This window comes from Sprattus sprattus (assembly GCF_963457725.1).
Source record: "Sprattus sprattus genome assembly, chromosome: 7".
Taxonomy (NCBI): domain Eukaryota; kingdom Metazoa; phylum Chordata; class Actinopteri; order Clupeiformes; family Clupeidae; genus Sprattus; species Sprattus sprattus.
The window spans coordinates 20414440-20428828 of record NC_137926.1 but is presented as its reverse complement, the minus strand read 5'-3'; the positions used below and the strand labels follow the sequence as shown (position 1 = coordinate 20428828).

General features: G+C 46.8%; 1 protein-coding gene across 1 annotated transcript in view; it reads right to left on the bottom strand.

Moving 5' to 3' along the window:
• Positions 1–7939, bottom strand: part of sema4ba (sema domain, immunoglobulin domain (Ig), transmembrane domain (TM) and short cytoplasmic domain, (semaphorin) 4Ba) — a 52919-nt gene extending 44980 nt beyond the window's left edge. The window contains exon 1 of the mRNA XM_080842043.1: positions 7849–7939. The gene's annotated coding sequence lies outside the window, so the exon portion shown is untranslated. The remainder of the gene's footprint in view (positions 1–7848) is intronic.
• Between the last annotated feature and the right edge of the window lie 6450 nt (positions 7940–14389).

Genomic DNA, 14389 nt, shown 5'->3' with positions numbered 1-14389 from the left:
TCAAAAAACGCTTAAGCTGTTTCACTCAACTTGACTGTTTTTCATGGGGCACCATGATGACCATGGCAAACTTTGAGAGTTTCCAGAGTTGCAGAGTTTCCCTTCTGGGTGTTTTTTGATGAAGAAATGGTGAGTGCTAATCAAAATATCTTACAAATATGCATGACTTGTAAAACAAACAGTTCTTATTGGCCATGTTCCTCATTTCGTAGTTCTTTCTTCCAGTCTCGTGAACACTTCTGTGCAGAGGAAGTGCTCGGATTGATCCTTTAAGGTGGCTTAACTAAATGACTGACTGACTGACTGCTCTATTTAACCAGGCTTCACAGAGGGATTTGTGCAGTATTGAATGCCAGCTCTGGGTTCTTGGCTGCAGGTGTATGTAGGCCAGCCTCCGGTTAAACTCTCAGTCACACAAACACACACACACACACACACACACACACACACACAGTCCAGCTGCACAGCAGTATTCCTGGTGTGCGAAATCCATCGCCGGCAGTCGCTTGGTGCAGCCGAAAAAAGGGAAGATACACTCACCATCGAGTTCATTCATGAAATTTCTTCTTTTAAATTTTAGAAAATGCACTAGTAGCCACAGATTCACTCACTACGCTAGTGTCTGACGTGATCAGCTCAACGTGTTATTTACTAGCTTGAGGCCGGGAGGGACCTCAAAAGGATCCTTGAAGTCCTCAAGGCCCTTTGTGTAAAGATCCCCAAGATTTCATCAGCTTGGCAGTGCTGTGGGTTATCTTTCTGTAGAGATCCAATCGTGTACATGCTGTGCCCTGGGCCAATGGGATGTTGCCTCATGGGGGCACAAGCTGATGTCATGGAAAGATGGGAGTGAAGTGGTGTGTAGGAGCGTGACCGCAGCAGCCCACATCACTTTACCTTTGACTAAGCTCTTCTTTCACCCACTTTACCAACCCAGGCCTGCATGACTAGGGAGGCGATGGTGAGGGTGCAGCCTCATGCCAAACCCACAGGGAGATCTGGAAGTGATCTTCGGGACAGTGAGGGGTTGACTGTTAAATGCGTCTGGAATCATCATGTAGTATTCCCGACGTAATTTCGGATATGCAGTGGAGATAATGCTCACCATAGCCATAATGACCTGGTTTCCTTATCACACTGATGTATAGCCTAATCTGCCAGGCAGACAACATTATTGCCAAGTAAGGTCACAAAATGGGCAGCAGGAGGTTTATTTAGTCTTAAGACACTTAAATAAGGCCACAGCTTACAGCAGTGAAGGTTCCTCTACCTTAGTGAATAAAAGATAACAAAATCTATCTCTGTTTTCACCTGCACACGAAAGACAGATTGGCTCTGTTTGTCTGAAATATAACTCTGCAGTGGCTTCTTTGATCTCAAGCAGTTCAATAGTAGCTTATCATCCACTGCTCTGTTTTGTCTGAGTGATGTTGTGGAAGGAATAATGATATAGATAATTTTTCATGTTTGAAAAGGCTGTGAAATACCATCTATTTACAGTGCATGCTGTGTGAAGCACTAGCAATTAGGAGGCCCCATTTTACCCCTAATTGTCAGCTAATTGAGAGAGGGTAATTGTGTTTGATTGAAACCGGTCAAAAAATTGGCCCAGCTGTCTCACAACCTCAATCAGCGTGACCTTGGGGCCCATCCCGTCACTCCGAAGTTCCCAGCCGCAGGTCGAATGCTCGCTGTGAATGGACACAGAAAAAAGTCTTTAAAAAAAAAACGTGAATACAAAAACAGCAACACCAGTTGCAGTGGCGGCAGCCACAGCAACGGCGAGCGCTCTGAATGCAAAGAAGCAGCCTTGTCTGGGCAGATGTCTAATGGGCCAGCTGGGGCAGAGAGCTGCTATCAGTGAGGGTCTGTGAGACTGGCCCTGCACCGCAGTGGAGAGCTGCCAGACGGATGAGAGGCCAGCCAGTGATCTGCAGCTCCTGTCTGCTCATACAAAACACCAGAACGCAGGACTGGCATGTCAGTTTCCCTCTCTCTCTCTCTCTCTCTCTTCCTCTTTTCTTCCTCTCTCACTCTCTCCATCTCTCAAGACAAGTATCTATCTCTCTCCCTCTCTAAAGAGACGTATCTCTCTCCCACTCTGTATCTCTTAAAAGAGGTACTCAGAGAGAGGGAGAGAGAGAGAGAGAGAGGTATGAAATAGAATACAAAAAAGAGGAGTCATACACAAGATTTCTCTCTCTCTCTCTCTCTCTGACTTCTAAATGCGTCGCATCTCTGAATCACTTGCATAAATTATTCAGGTTGCACCACCAAGGCTCTCTCCCTCTCCACAGAACTCTTGCCCCTGCATGCCCCCCATGTTACGGTTTTAGCGCATGAGGCTTTTAGCCCATGCCCGCTTCAGAGCCATTGTTCCGGGTGACTTAATGCCACCACTCACCCTGCTAAATGTGTACCGACCAGCCAGGGCACTGTGTGCCGTAGGCAGGCAAGACAGTATATCACAATGGCTGTTAAAAGACACACAGTGCTGTAAAACACTTCTGCGTTAGTTTATGGGGGGAGGGGAGGGGGAAATAGTTTTCTAGTCAGGGCACTGCTATGTGGGTCAGTAGAAGTCGGGTGCTAAGCCGTCACTAAGGGCCTGTCTGCATTACCATAAGAAAGACAGAGCTGGCAAGTACTTGACTGGAGCTAGCCTTATAAAATGGTACAGCTCTGGTGTGCATCAGACTTGCCTGTGGCAGGGGGGAGAAGACAGAGAGCAGAGCAGGTTCTCTCCACATGCCCCTGTCAGTGGCACACTGCAGCCAAAAGGGAGGGATGTAGAGAGAGGGAGAGATGAGAGAGAGAAAGAGAGAGAGAGACAGAGAGGGAGGGAGGGACAGTGAGAGAACACACTGCCCTGTTTGTGGATTCCTGCTACGAGTAAAACAAGTCAGAGGCATCCCAGGCATCCCTCCTCCCCTGCTCTCCCCTCTATCTGCAGGAGAGACACATGACCATCATTCTCCTCTCCTCTCCTCTCCTCAAAAACTCTCTCAAGGTTATAGACGCTTTAAATCACACTATATTACTGCAATGAAAAAATCAGGAACGCCTGCTCTGAGAGATCATATCACACGTGCTGTTGTAAAAGAAATGACAAAGATGAAAAATATGTTCTAAGCGTGCTGGAGAGGCGGCGGGTATCCAGCAGAGAGATCTGTCAGAGGACTGTCTAGGAGGGTCAGAAGGGCCAGGAGTGGAACAGAGTGCATGACCTGCTCAGAGATATCAAATCACTGGCTTTTGGGGTGAGGGGGAGGTACCCAAGCCGGACCGTTAATCAAGCCAGAGCTAATGTCAGCATAGGAGGTGCACATTGACAGCCCAAAAAACACCCTAGCACACGCCCATTCATAGACACACACACACACACACACACACACACACACACACACACACACACACACACACACACACACACACACACACACACACACACACACACACACACACACACACACACACACACACCAGTCTCTCACACATGCAGAAGGTATATGATGTAAACGTACACACACATATATGCACAGACACATTTAATCCCTACTGAATAACCTCACCAAGCCAGAGCTTCACGCAGTTATAGTATGTCACACTTGCATATCACAAAATCATGTGTGTGCACGCACACATAAAACACACGCACGCACTCCCGCACCCATGCAAACTCACACTCAACCTCCACCCACTCAACTCAAACCCCGCCCCCCCATAGCTACACTGGTGTGAGACTCATAGAACTCCACATTCCCGACCCCACGCCTGTTTAAAATAGACCTGTATAATGCATGTAACACGTACACGCAAAAGGGGACAGGTGCGAACTCAGCAGTGATGGACAGCGCTCCCTTGATGCTTCGTGAGATGGAACGCCAGTTCCCACACGGCCACGCAAGAAACGCTGACGCACGGCCAAAACCCTCGGCCCACTATTTCATCCCGTATAACGTACAATTAAAATTCCCAGTGAGTGTGTGAACCCTGTGGCCATTTTTGGTCTCTGCAGATCTCCTCCCCCAAACACTACTACCACCAGCACCTCCCTCTCCCTCTCCCTCTCCCCCCTCCGCTCTCATAGGGGTTAGAAAGGCAGCTCTGAAGGTCTCTGGGACGACTGGGCAAACACAAGAGGCCTGGCAAGCGTCCAGCTGCACGGTCAGTTCCCACATCATGCCACTATGTACAGGGACACACTAAGAGGGGGGAAAACACAAAACACGCTCTGCTGACGTTGCGAGTAACGCATGCTGGCCGAGGCTTCCCACCACCGACTCGGAGCAGAGCAGCGCCTCTGGAAGAGTGACCGTCCCGCTGAAGAGCAGCAGCTGACTCGAAACTTGATCTGGGCCAGATCTGGGCCTGGACTGGGTCTAGACCTGACAATAAGGTCCAGATCAAGCTGCTATCTGGGTAAAGGGTCAAGGTAGGCTAGGCCGCTGCACGGCTACGGCTCTGTGTGTATCTGTCTGTTACCCTATTAGCAGTGCTCATGTGGGCCTGGTTTGGTGCCAGTCGCATCACAGGCGAGGGAGGATTTTATAGTGAGCATCCAATTCACAGCGTTACAAGCCAATTAAACATGCAGGCTCAACAAAAAAAGCACAGGGTCTGAATCTCAGGTCCTTAAAGACCCAAACATCCCTCCCAAGCACTGAAATAGTTCTGTTGCTCGTGAATGTTTGCTGTGATAGAGATGTGAATCTCCGTCGAGTGGCTTTGTGTACTGTGCACGCTGTAGGTGCGTAGGCCAGCAGCATAAACCTTGCCATGCTGAGTAAAACCTTTGCCTGGAAGAAGTCAAAAGCTTATTTACATTCCATGTTTTTTATGATTAGATCCAATAGGATGACCTAAATTCGAACATATTACTTTTACACACACACACACACACTGTCTCTCTCTACCTGCTTCAATGAACAAGAGAGAGCGAGAGAGTTAGAGAGAGGACACAAGTCAGCCAAAGAAGAGGAATCAGCCTAATGCTGAAAAAACACCCCTGGGATATGGGGTCTGTGATGGGAAACATGTGGTAGGGAGAGAGGCCGCGCAAGGGGAGGCTTGCGCAGTGCACACAACACACTCTATCCCTCCCCTCGGATAGAGCTCCCTTTCTCTCTCTTTCTTTCTCTTCCTCTCTCTTTCCCTTGTTCTTTCTTCCCCTGCCCCATAATCTCTACCAGTTTGCTGACTGCACCAGCTCAATGAAGACTGAATTACACAGAAGCAGTGTGTGTCTGTTTCTCTTCTCTTTTGCCCCGTCTGCAACCTTTTGGCTTTGGACATTTCAAAGCACTCTATCTGCTGTATGAGTGTGTGTATGTGTGTGCACAAAGAAACTGTCAACCCCTCTTCTGGAAGAATAATATTTTTCCATGATACTAATTTAGTAAATGAGTGCATATATGTCTAATTATAGGTTTGTGTGTGTGTGTGTGTTGTGGGGCTGTGTATGTGTGAGGGGGCAGCTAGTGGACCCACATGTGAGTTATTGATTTAACAGGCACCGTCTTTTACCAACCAGCCAAACGCTTTCTGACAGCATCACACAAGCGGCTCATTGTCGAGGGTCCGGTGCCCAGAACGCTCCTGCCAGTTGTTGTCTTTATGGATCAGACCAAAGAAAAACACGGGGGGCACGGCCGGCGGCACAAGCTGAACAACCCCCCCCCCCAACACACACACACACCATCACCAATCCCCCACCCCACCCTGAAGCATCACCTTCACAGGACTTCACAAAACAGATTCCACCCCAGATGGAAAACACTAAAAGAAAATAGGTGTGTTTACGTTTGGTTTAGATAAATCGGTCTGGGTGAGTTCTCTCCCTTTTCTTTTGTCATGTGGTTGAGGTTGATCTCTGCTGTGGGTAATTTGGCTACATGCTCCGGGGCGAAGGGGACGGATGGTTATCTCTCCTGTCCAGCTGTCCACTGGCACACCAACAGGGCAATCAATCCACTGGCTAAAATAAAACTGGCCGGGCGTATAGAAACCTCATACTCTTGACTCCATCCGGTTTTCATTACACTGAGAGCGTTTGCCACTGACTGATTCTTTCCCCATGACATGTAAATAAACTTGAGGTAAGTGGTTGGTAGAGAAGAGTGAGTGAGTCATAAGATGACTGTCTTAAGGGGGGGTGTCCAGAATTGCACTAAAACAAAATCCTAGAGAAATACTGCCTTCAGCATTTCCTGGATGTAGCAAGAGCAGTAGCAGCAACAGTGGTAACATTTAAGAACAGTGTGTTAGTTTTTGCATCCTGTTTATAGTTGGCTGAGCAGACACTAAGAGTTGTCAGCGTGGTGGAAGAAGTCAGGCTTGTGTCAGTCCTCCGGCATCTCTGTAGTTTCTGCTCCGGTGCTGATGTGTGTGGACGGCCGCCACGCATCGATGGCCATCAATCACCGCCTGACTGATAGCCAGAGCAGAACGGAGAAGCTCGACTTTCACAAACTCACACCTGCAGCTGCTGGCCTCAAGATGTCCTGACTTCACACAGACACACACACACACACACACACACACACACACACACACACACACACACACACACACACACACACACATACACACACACATACACATGCACAAACACACACACACACACACACACACACACACACACACAAACACACACACACACACACACCTCTGTGAAATCTGCCGGCTGTGCCATCAAATGACAACTTCTCCCATTAACCTTCCCCCTCATCCAGACACACACAACACACACACACACACACACACACACACACACACACACACACACACACACACACACACACACACACACACACACACACACACACACACACACACACACACACACACACACACACACACACAGTATCAACTGCCACAACCACACTGAAAACTCAGGAAAACTAGAGACAGGTCTCCTATTTTCCTCTCTCCTCCCTTTCTTTCCTTTTTTTCTCTCTTTCCGAGGCCACGCTGGCCGCAGCAGCTTCAGTTCACGGAGAGGTCCCGTGCTGTTAGTGTGTGTGAGAGCACTGCCTGCCACTTCCAATCCTGTCCCCTGGAGCAAGAACCCCACCAACACACACCCACAGGGGCACACCATAGCAGCCACCACTAACCTTTTCTGTGAACCATCTCTTTAAAACAGATACGCACACACACTCACACACACATACATTCATAAGTGCCATTTTCCCATCCTTTAACACACACCCACACACACGCTTAAATTTCGGCTTTTTTCACAATACAGTGGTAACTCACAGTCATCTGAAACACAAACATGGAGCACACACACACACACACACACACACACACACACACACACAGACACACACACACACACACACACACACACACACACACACACACACACACACACACACACACACACACACACACACACACACACACACACAAACACACACACACACACACACACACACACACACACACACACAAACAGCAGGATGGGCTGCACTGGTGTGATTCCCCTGCCCTGCTATCACCCTAACGATAAGCTCTAAAACAGAAGAGGGGCTGCCTCATGTCATCTTACACCCACTACTACTACCCCCCTCTCCTCTCCTCTCAAAGAGCAAACAGCAACAACAAACTCCCGCTCTCATCAGCCACCACCCCCATCCCCACCCCCCTTTTAAAAACACACACCAGGTAATAACAGCAGGGTGACAAGCCAGTAAACCCCTACATCTCTCCATGTAACCAGATCCAAGCGGAGAGTCACATCAATGATTAACAGCTTGGACACTTAGCGTTCTTAATGAACATATGAGTGAAAGAAAGAAAGATAGAAAGAAAGAAATACAAAAGAGAAGGTTCACTTACTATCTGTTCACCAGCGTCTTTTTTTGCTGTCAAAGTAATCTTCACTTGTGGGGGGGGGGGAAATGAAAAGCCCCTCCTTTCTGAGTCCCCCCTGGAGAATCAGAGAGAGGACACGAGCTGAAATGAAATCCCTTGAAGTTTGAGTGCACGGCTGAACGGCAGCTTTATCCAGCGTGTCTGCAACAAGGCTCTACGGTCCTGTAGTCCAGTGCAAAGTCTGCTTTCCTTCCCTCCCTCTCTCTCTTTCTCTCTCTCTCTCACACAATCTCTCTCTCTCTCTCTCTCTCTCTCTGTGTGTGTGTCTCTGTCAGCATCAGCGCACTTGCATGCGAGTCTGAGTGAGTGAGTGTGAGCGTGTGTAGTGTGTATGTGTGTGTGAGTGAGTAGCTGACACGCACAGCTAGTGCCGCCTGCCTCTGGCGTAATCGCAAGGCCCCTCCCTCAACCCTCTGTCAGGGAGAGGAGAGAGAGGAGGGAGAGGGGGAGGAGAAACAGGAGGAGGAGGGGAGTGGCGTACTTGGACACAGAGTATTCAAAAGGAGTGAAAGAAAAACCTTGAACCGCTCTCAACTTACGTTCTGTTTCTCTCTTAATACATGTACTGCAAAGGAGCAAAACCAGTTTTGCTGCACTTACTGACACTACTTAAAAAATTGCAGGAAAAGAAAACCTTTAAGTCCCAGGTTTCACCTGACCCGTCAAAGGGAGAGGCCAGCCATCAATACAACAAGGTAAGAACCAAAAGCACGGCCAAAAAAAGGAACAGCACATCTATTAAGGCAGTCCTCCGGGCTTCTTCCACGCCAGCTTGCTTCCGAGGGTCCCTAAGTCTGGACTGAAGACAGTGTTTCATGGTCTGAGAAAGGAGCACTGTCCAAACGTGAAACTGCATACTCCCCCAGCACAGCGGGCAAAGCCTCAGCTCCTCTTTCATTTGAATAGCATTAGCGCACAGTGTTGATCCTGGCAGAGTGGCTAGCACCTTACAATATAGTTAGAGTTTAGAGAGAAAAGAGGGGAAAAAATGGCTTCTTTGAATTGTGTTTTAAGTCACAGTAGAGGATTTTATCCACAAAATGAGTTGTTGATGAGAAACAAACAAAAAATAGGTTGTTTCTCATGTGTGAAAGCCAGACCAGAAAGAGCGTCAAAGACACGAAACAGAGATTTGTTCTTATTGGGATCCTTCACCTGGTTAGCACAGAGGTCACGTGAGGTCATTCACAACAAAAAACAGATGTCAAGAAAAATCTAGGAGCACCTGAATACACAACAGAGCCAAATCGCCTGGAGACGGGCAACCCTGCCCTGGAATAGAAGAGTTAAATTGGGACTCGGCGCAAAGGAGGTAGCTGGGGTGGCAGGTTTAGGGGACTCGGCACTGGAATGCCAGCCAGGGGATAGCGGTGAGGGGGGAAAAAACGAGTGGCAAGCTTGAGATTCCAAAAGTTCATGTGATCTCCCCTCGGTCTCGGAGCCACTTAGCAGACGTCTCCTTTACAGCGCAGGAGCCAGACCCTTTGACACCGATGTCTGCTGGCTCCTCAGTCTCCGGGAGAGAGAGACACGCCAAGATTGCAGCCTCTGCGTTTCAGCTCAGAAAAGGTCTGGGATATAAACCCCAAGATGACTGCGAGTGCTCAGCCTTTAAGGATCATTAGGAGTCAACCACATGCAAAATATGCACACTAAAACACAAACACAGGAATGTAAGACAGAGTTGGGATTTTGTCTGCGTCCCTTGTGGTCATTCAAATCTGATATTATAATGTAATCATAAACCAATATTGTCATACTACTGTATGCAACATCGGCTGTCACTCTTCAATGGGTATGGAATCCATTGGCCATGTCACACAAAGAGAAACCCCCTTTACACTTGTCCTTTTAACAAATACACACACTCACACATGCACACACACACATACATACAAACACACACACACACACACACCAAAAACACACACAAATCTCTTCAACTCCATCTGGAAAACTAAGCTCCTGGTAGAGCAAAAACCAGGCCTGTTAAAGGTGTTATGCATCAGTCTGCTGTCTGCAGGCATGAGAGGCTTGGCACTCACTCCGAGGCACTTTTCACCTCAGTCTATGCCTAAAGAGCTTCTGCAGACAACAACCGGACAAATGCTCAGACGCTGCCTTTGACCCAGTGGGCTGCAGTGATTTGTTTTAAAATGGCATGTGTCAAAGTGGAAATCTCAGAAAACTGTTAACTTCTGATGCATTTGATAAATGCCAACTGGTGAATGTCACTTCTACGGCAGCTTAAAATATTTATTTATGCTGGGATTCATGTTTACATAACCGGCCCCATCCCCCCCAAATACAGCAGCAGTAGCCCCACATAAATCTCTTAAAGCAGTGGGTGTCTGGGTGAGGGGGTAGGGTGGGGCGGATTGAGGGTAGAGACAGGGGGTGGGGGTGGGGGGTGGGCAGTAAGTTAAGTTTCTGGTTAAACAACAACAACCAGAAAATACTTCTCCTTCCCCCATTTCCTAGCAGAGAGGATTGCATTACAAATGATGAAAAACGTCCTGCTGGTGGGAGTCTCTCTTTTGACATTAAGGCTGAACTAGGCCAGACATATCTATTAACCACTAAATCAACTGTGTTAGGAATTCTAATTACAATTTAGGCTGAATGAGAGGGAAAAAACGACTTTCAGAGTGAAAGCTGAGAAAAAAACAAGCAAAATCCAGGCAGGTTGATCAGTATTCGAGAAGCGAGAACAAATAACGCGGCTTTTAAAGTACTCACTCTGGAGAGAAATGAGAAATCTCGAGCCCTCTTCTGCTGTCTATCTAAAACCCAGAAGACATGCTGACGGGTCAATTCATACAAATTAATTAGAAGCATTGTGCAAATTAGAGTGCCAGGATAAGGCCTCTTATTCGACACGTTCCCCCCTAATGAGGAAACAGGAAGATAACCGTTCTCTACAGATCTTATGCAGGACACGGTGACACTGACTGTCATGTTTTATCTTCTTCTACAGTTCAGAGCTGGGTTTGTAGGGTGATTTTGTTTTCTGTGTTTTTTTCTCTCTCTCCCATAAAGTGTAACTTTTCTCAATTCGGCTGGCTGACCTTCAGGGTTAATCAAAATAAAACAATGGCAGCATTCACGGTGTGCTCTTACGCGCACCCAGACGTCCAATCTGACAAAGCAGTGACATTTTTATCTCAAAGTGTTTGGGTGACTGATGTGGCGTGAACACTTTACAGACAGCTCTGCAAAGGTCCCCCCCACAACCACAACACCCCGCCTCTCTTTCCTTCAGACACCATCTATCTTCTAGAAAGGGGCTGAACTGCAGGGGCCTCAAGAGTGTTCAGCAAGAAGCTCCAAGTTTGGGGATGTTTTCAACTCAGTCTTCCAACCCCGGGCAAAACGTTTCTGAAGACAAACATCAATTATCTGAGGTTTCGATTTCACACTCAGACATAAAACATAGAGCAGCTTTTACCGCTACTATGTTAAGCTTTATTAATTCTATGGATGACATTTGCATTCAATTATCATCCTACATCTACAGTCGGTGACCCTTTTAGGGCAGGTTCACACTCTGACCTCTATAGATCAAAAAGGGTACTACAGTTCTATTACCTGCATGGTTATTAAACTAAGTGAAATGGTTTCATTTAAACTATTGAGAAAAGGACACAGTTGGGATTTTACAATACCTCTGAATAATACTTTTGAAATACTTCTGACACACAGAACTTACTTCTTGTAGCTGTCCAATGGTCAATTTACAATTCTTATACTGAGACTGAAGGCATTGCCTTTCTGAAAGCAAAACAACCTTGAAATGAAGATAAGCAAAGAGAATTAGAGGAAGCACAGAGTCTACAGGAGGCTGTTGGGACGGAAACGATTCGGCCTCAGTGAACACAGAGTGACAGTTTTGTGTCTAAATGGTAGAATATCACTGAGGGGGCCGGAAAATAATGCATTCCTGTTAACCGGATTTAATCCAAATAGTTTGACACCATAAACCCAACATTCATAACAGTAGTCAATCATACAGGATGGCCATTATTCAATTCAGTTATAATTACATTTTATTTATATAGTGACAACTGAAATAGTCTCAAGGCGCTTTACAGTCCCCAGAGCCTGAACCCTCAACAGCAAGAACAAAGATGGCAGTGGACAGAGAGTCAGTCAGTCATTCAGTCAGTTTAAATGAAAGATGCACTGGATTTGACATATCTTTTTAAAGGTTATGTGACTTTTACGTGTGACCCAGCAGTCATACCTGCAGGACGAATGAGGCCATAAGACCCTCACCGATACTGCTTCAGTGACACAGGAATATTTATGATGGAAGACTTGCTGAGTGACTCACACACACACACACACACACACACACACACACACACACACACACACAAACATTGTCATTGCATGAGGCTCCACACTAAAGTTTATAAAAAAAAGAAAAAGGAATTCATCTAGATCACTACCACTCCTACTTTTACCACCAACCCACCCACCCAAAATGAGTAAAGACCTTAATCCATCTTCTAATATTTCTCTTAATCTGGCTGACTCACTACTTGCAGTCTGGCTGGCTTACACACATTACGGTGATCACAGGTGCATTAAGGATTCAGCTGTTGGTAAGTCACTGCCTGTCAGTCATCAACATAAACAAAATTCCTCAGCAGCCTCTGGCCATATGTATAAATGTATAACTCTAGTCTAAGAAGTCTGCATACAACATGACTTATTTCTGGGTCTTGTCTTTCTGTTCCTCAGGCTATGGAGATAAGCAAACCTGATAGAGGGAGACTGTACATGGATGAATTCCTGTGGTCTCCTTCTATGTCTCGATTTGATCCAGGTGAAAGTTGTGGCCCCTCTTTAGTGGTGAAGAATTTGTGGATTTGGATGTGGAATGTTAGTTTTCAGCGGAGCATTGTGTGTGTGTGTGTGTGTGTGTGTGCGTGCGTGCGTGCGTGCGTGCGTGCGTGCGTGTATGTGTTTGTGTGTTTGTGTGTGTGTGTGTGTGTGTGAGTGAGTGACAAAGACTGCAAATGAGTGGTGGAGAAAGTCTGTGCATGTGTGCAGATAGTGTGTGTGTGTGTGTGTGTGTGGTGTGTGTGTGTGTGTGTGTGTGTGTGTGTGTGTGTGTGTGTGTGTGTGTGTGTGTGTGTGTGTGTGTGTGTGTAGACCATACACGTATGTGTGAGGAATGCTGGTAGAAAAGTGGCACAGAGGGAAAGACAGAGAGTAGCACAGACAGAAGACGAGCTAAGGCAGCAATAAGACAAACAGTGACATGGGACCAGTGAGACAGAAAGAGAGAGACAAGGACAGAGGGAGACAGAGTGAGTATGATGGAGAGCAGGAGAGAAAGGAGGAAAGAAAGAAATGTCTGACGTGTCTGTCTCCTCCAGAGAGAATGCACCTGTATTTAACATTCATCCAGCATCCTGGGTGAAGACGAGAGAAACTTGCTTCCGCGAACCTCAGGTGCCTCTGTGTCTATATCAAAGCAGCGGTGGCTCGCTTTCATGTCTCCACTCCCTGCACTGCCCTACGGCATGCAGAGAATCATTTACCTCCCGCCCAAACAGACACTCCCGCGGACGCAAGACCCCCATGGACAGGGAGGGCAAAAATAATTAAGCGCCCAATACAGGGTGTCAGGTTCAATAGATTCTTCTTTTCGTGGGCAGTTTTATTTAAATGTTTTTATCTGACCCACAATGATACTGTCATTTCATAAAAACTAACAAACATTAGCTTTGTATTGTATAATTAAAATTAAAAAGTGTAATCATTGTATGATCGTTTTTTTCAAGGTGGGATCTTACTCATGGTTCCCTGGCCCTCAATGAAGTGTAGTGGATGGTGGGTGTCTGTGTGTCTAAACATATCTCTGTGTGAGTGTAACTGTATCTGTATGTGCGTGTGTGTGTGTGTGCGTGTGCGTGTGTGTGCGAGGTCAAGGTTCTATGGGAGCAACTGGCGTCTGGGGGCAACTAGCAGTTACAGACCAAACATAAGTGTCTGATATGAGCCAGGCCTTTGGGTTCTGTCAAATAAAACACCACTAATTAACTCTGACTAATGAAAATAAATGACTAACTGCTGTCATCTTCCTTTCATCGCCATTGGCAGCTTTGATGAGCACTTTGAGGCAAGACGCTGCAACTGCGCACTCCAAAAAGAACGGCGCTCATCTAGCCAAGTCATCTTTCTAAAAACGAGAAAGAGGGAATCCATCTCCTTGCAATTTCAGGCTCAAAACAAAAATAAAACAGCATTTGTTTCCTTTTCTTCTGGAACAACGGACATGGGCAGACACTTTGGCACTCTGAAACAGCTGCCAAGTAGTCGGTAATGTTTCATAATGCTCCATCAGAAGAATGAAAAAATGGCTAAGAGCTCAGCATGCAAACACAGTGACTATGTGTGTGTGTGTGTGTGTGTGAATGTGTGTGTGCGCGTGTGTGTGAATGTGTGTGTGCGCGCGTGTGTGCATGTGTGTGTGTGTGTGCTGGTACAGAGA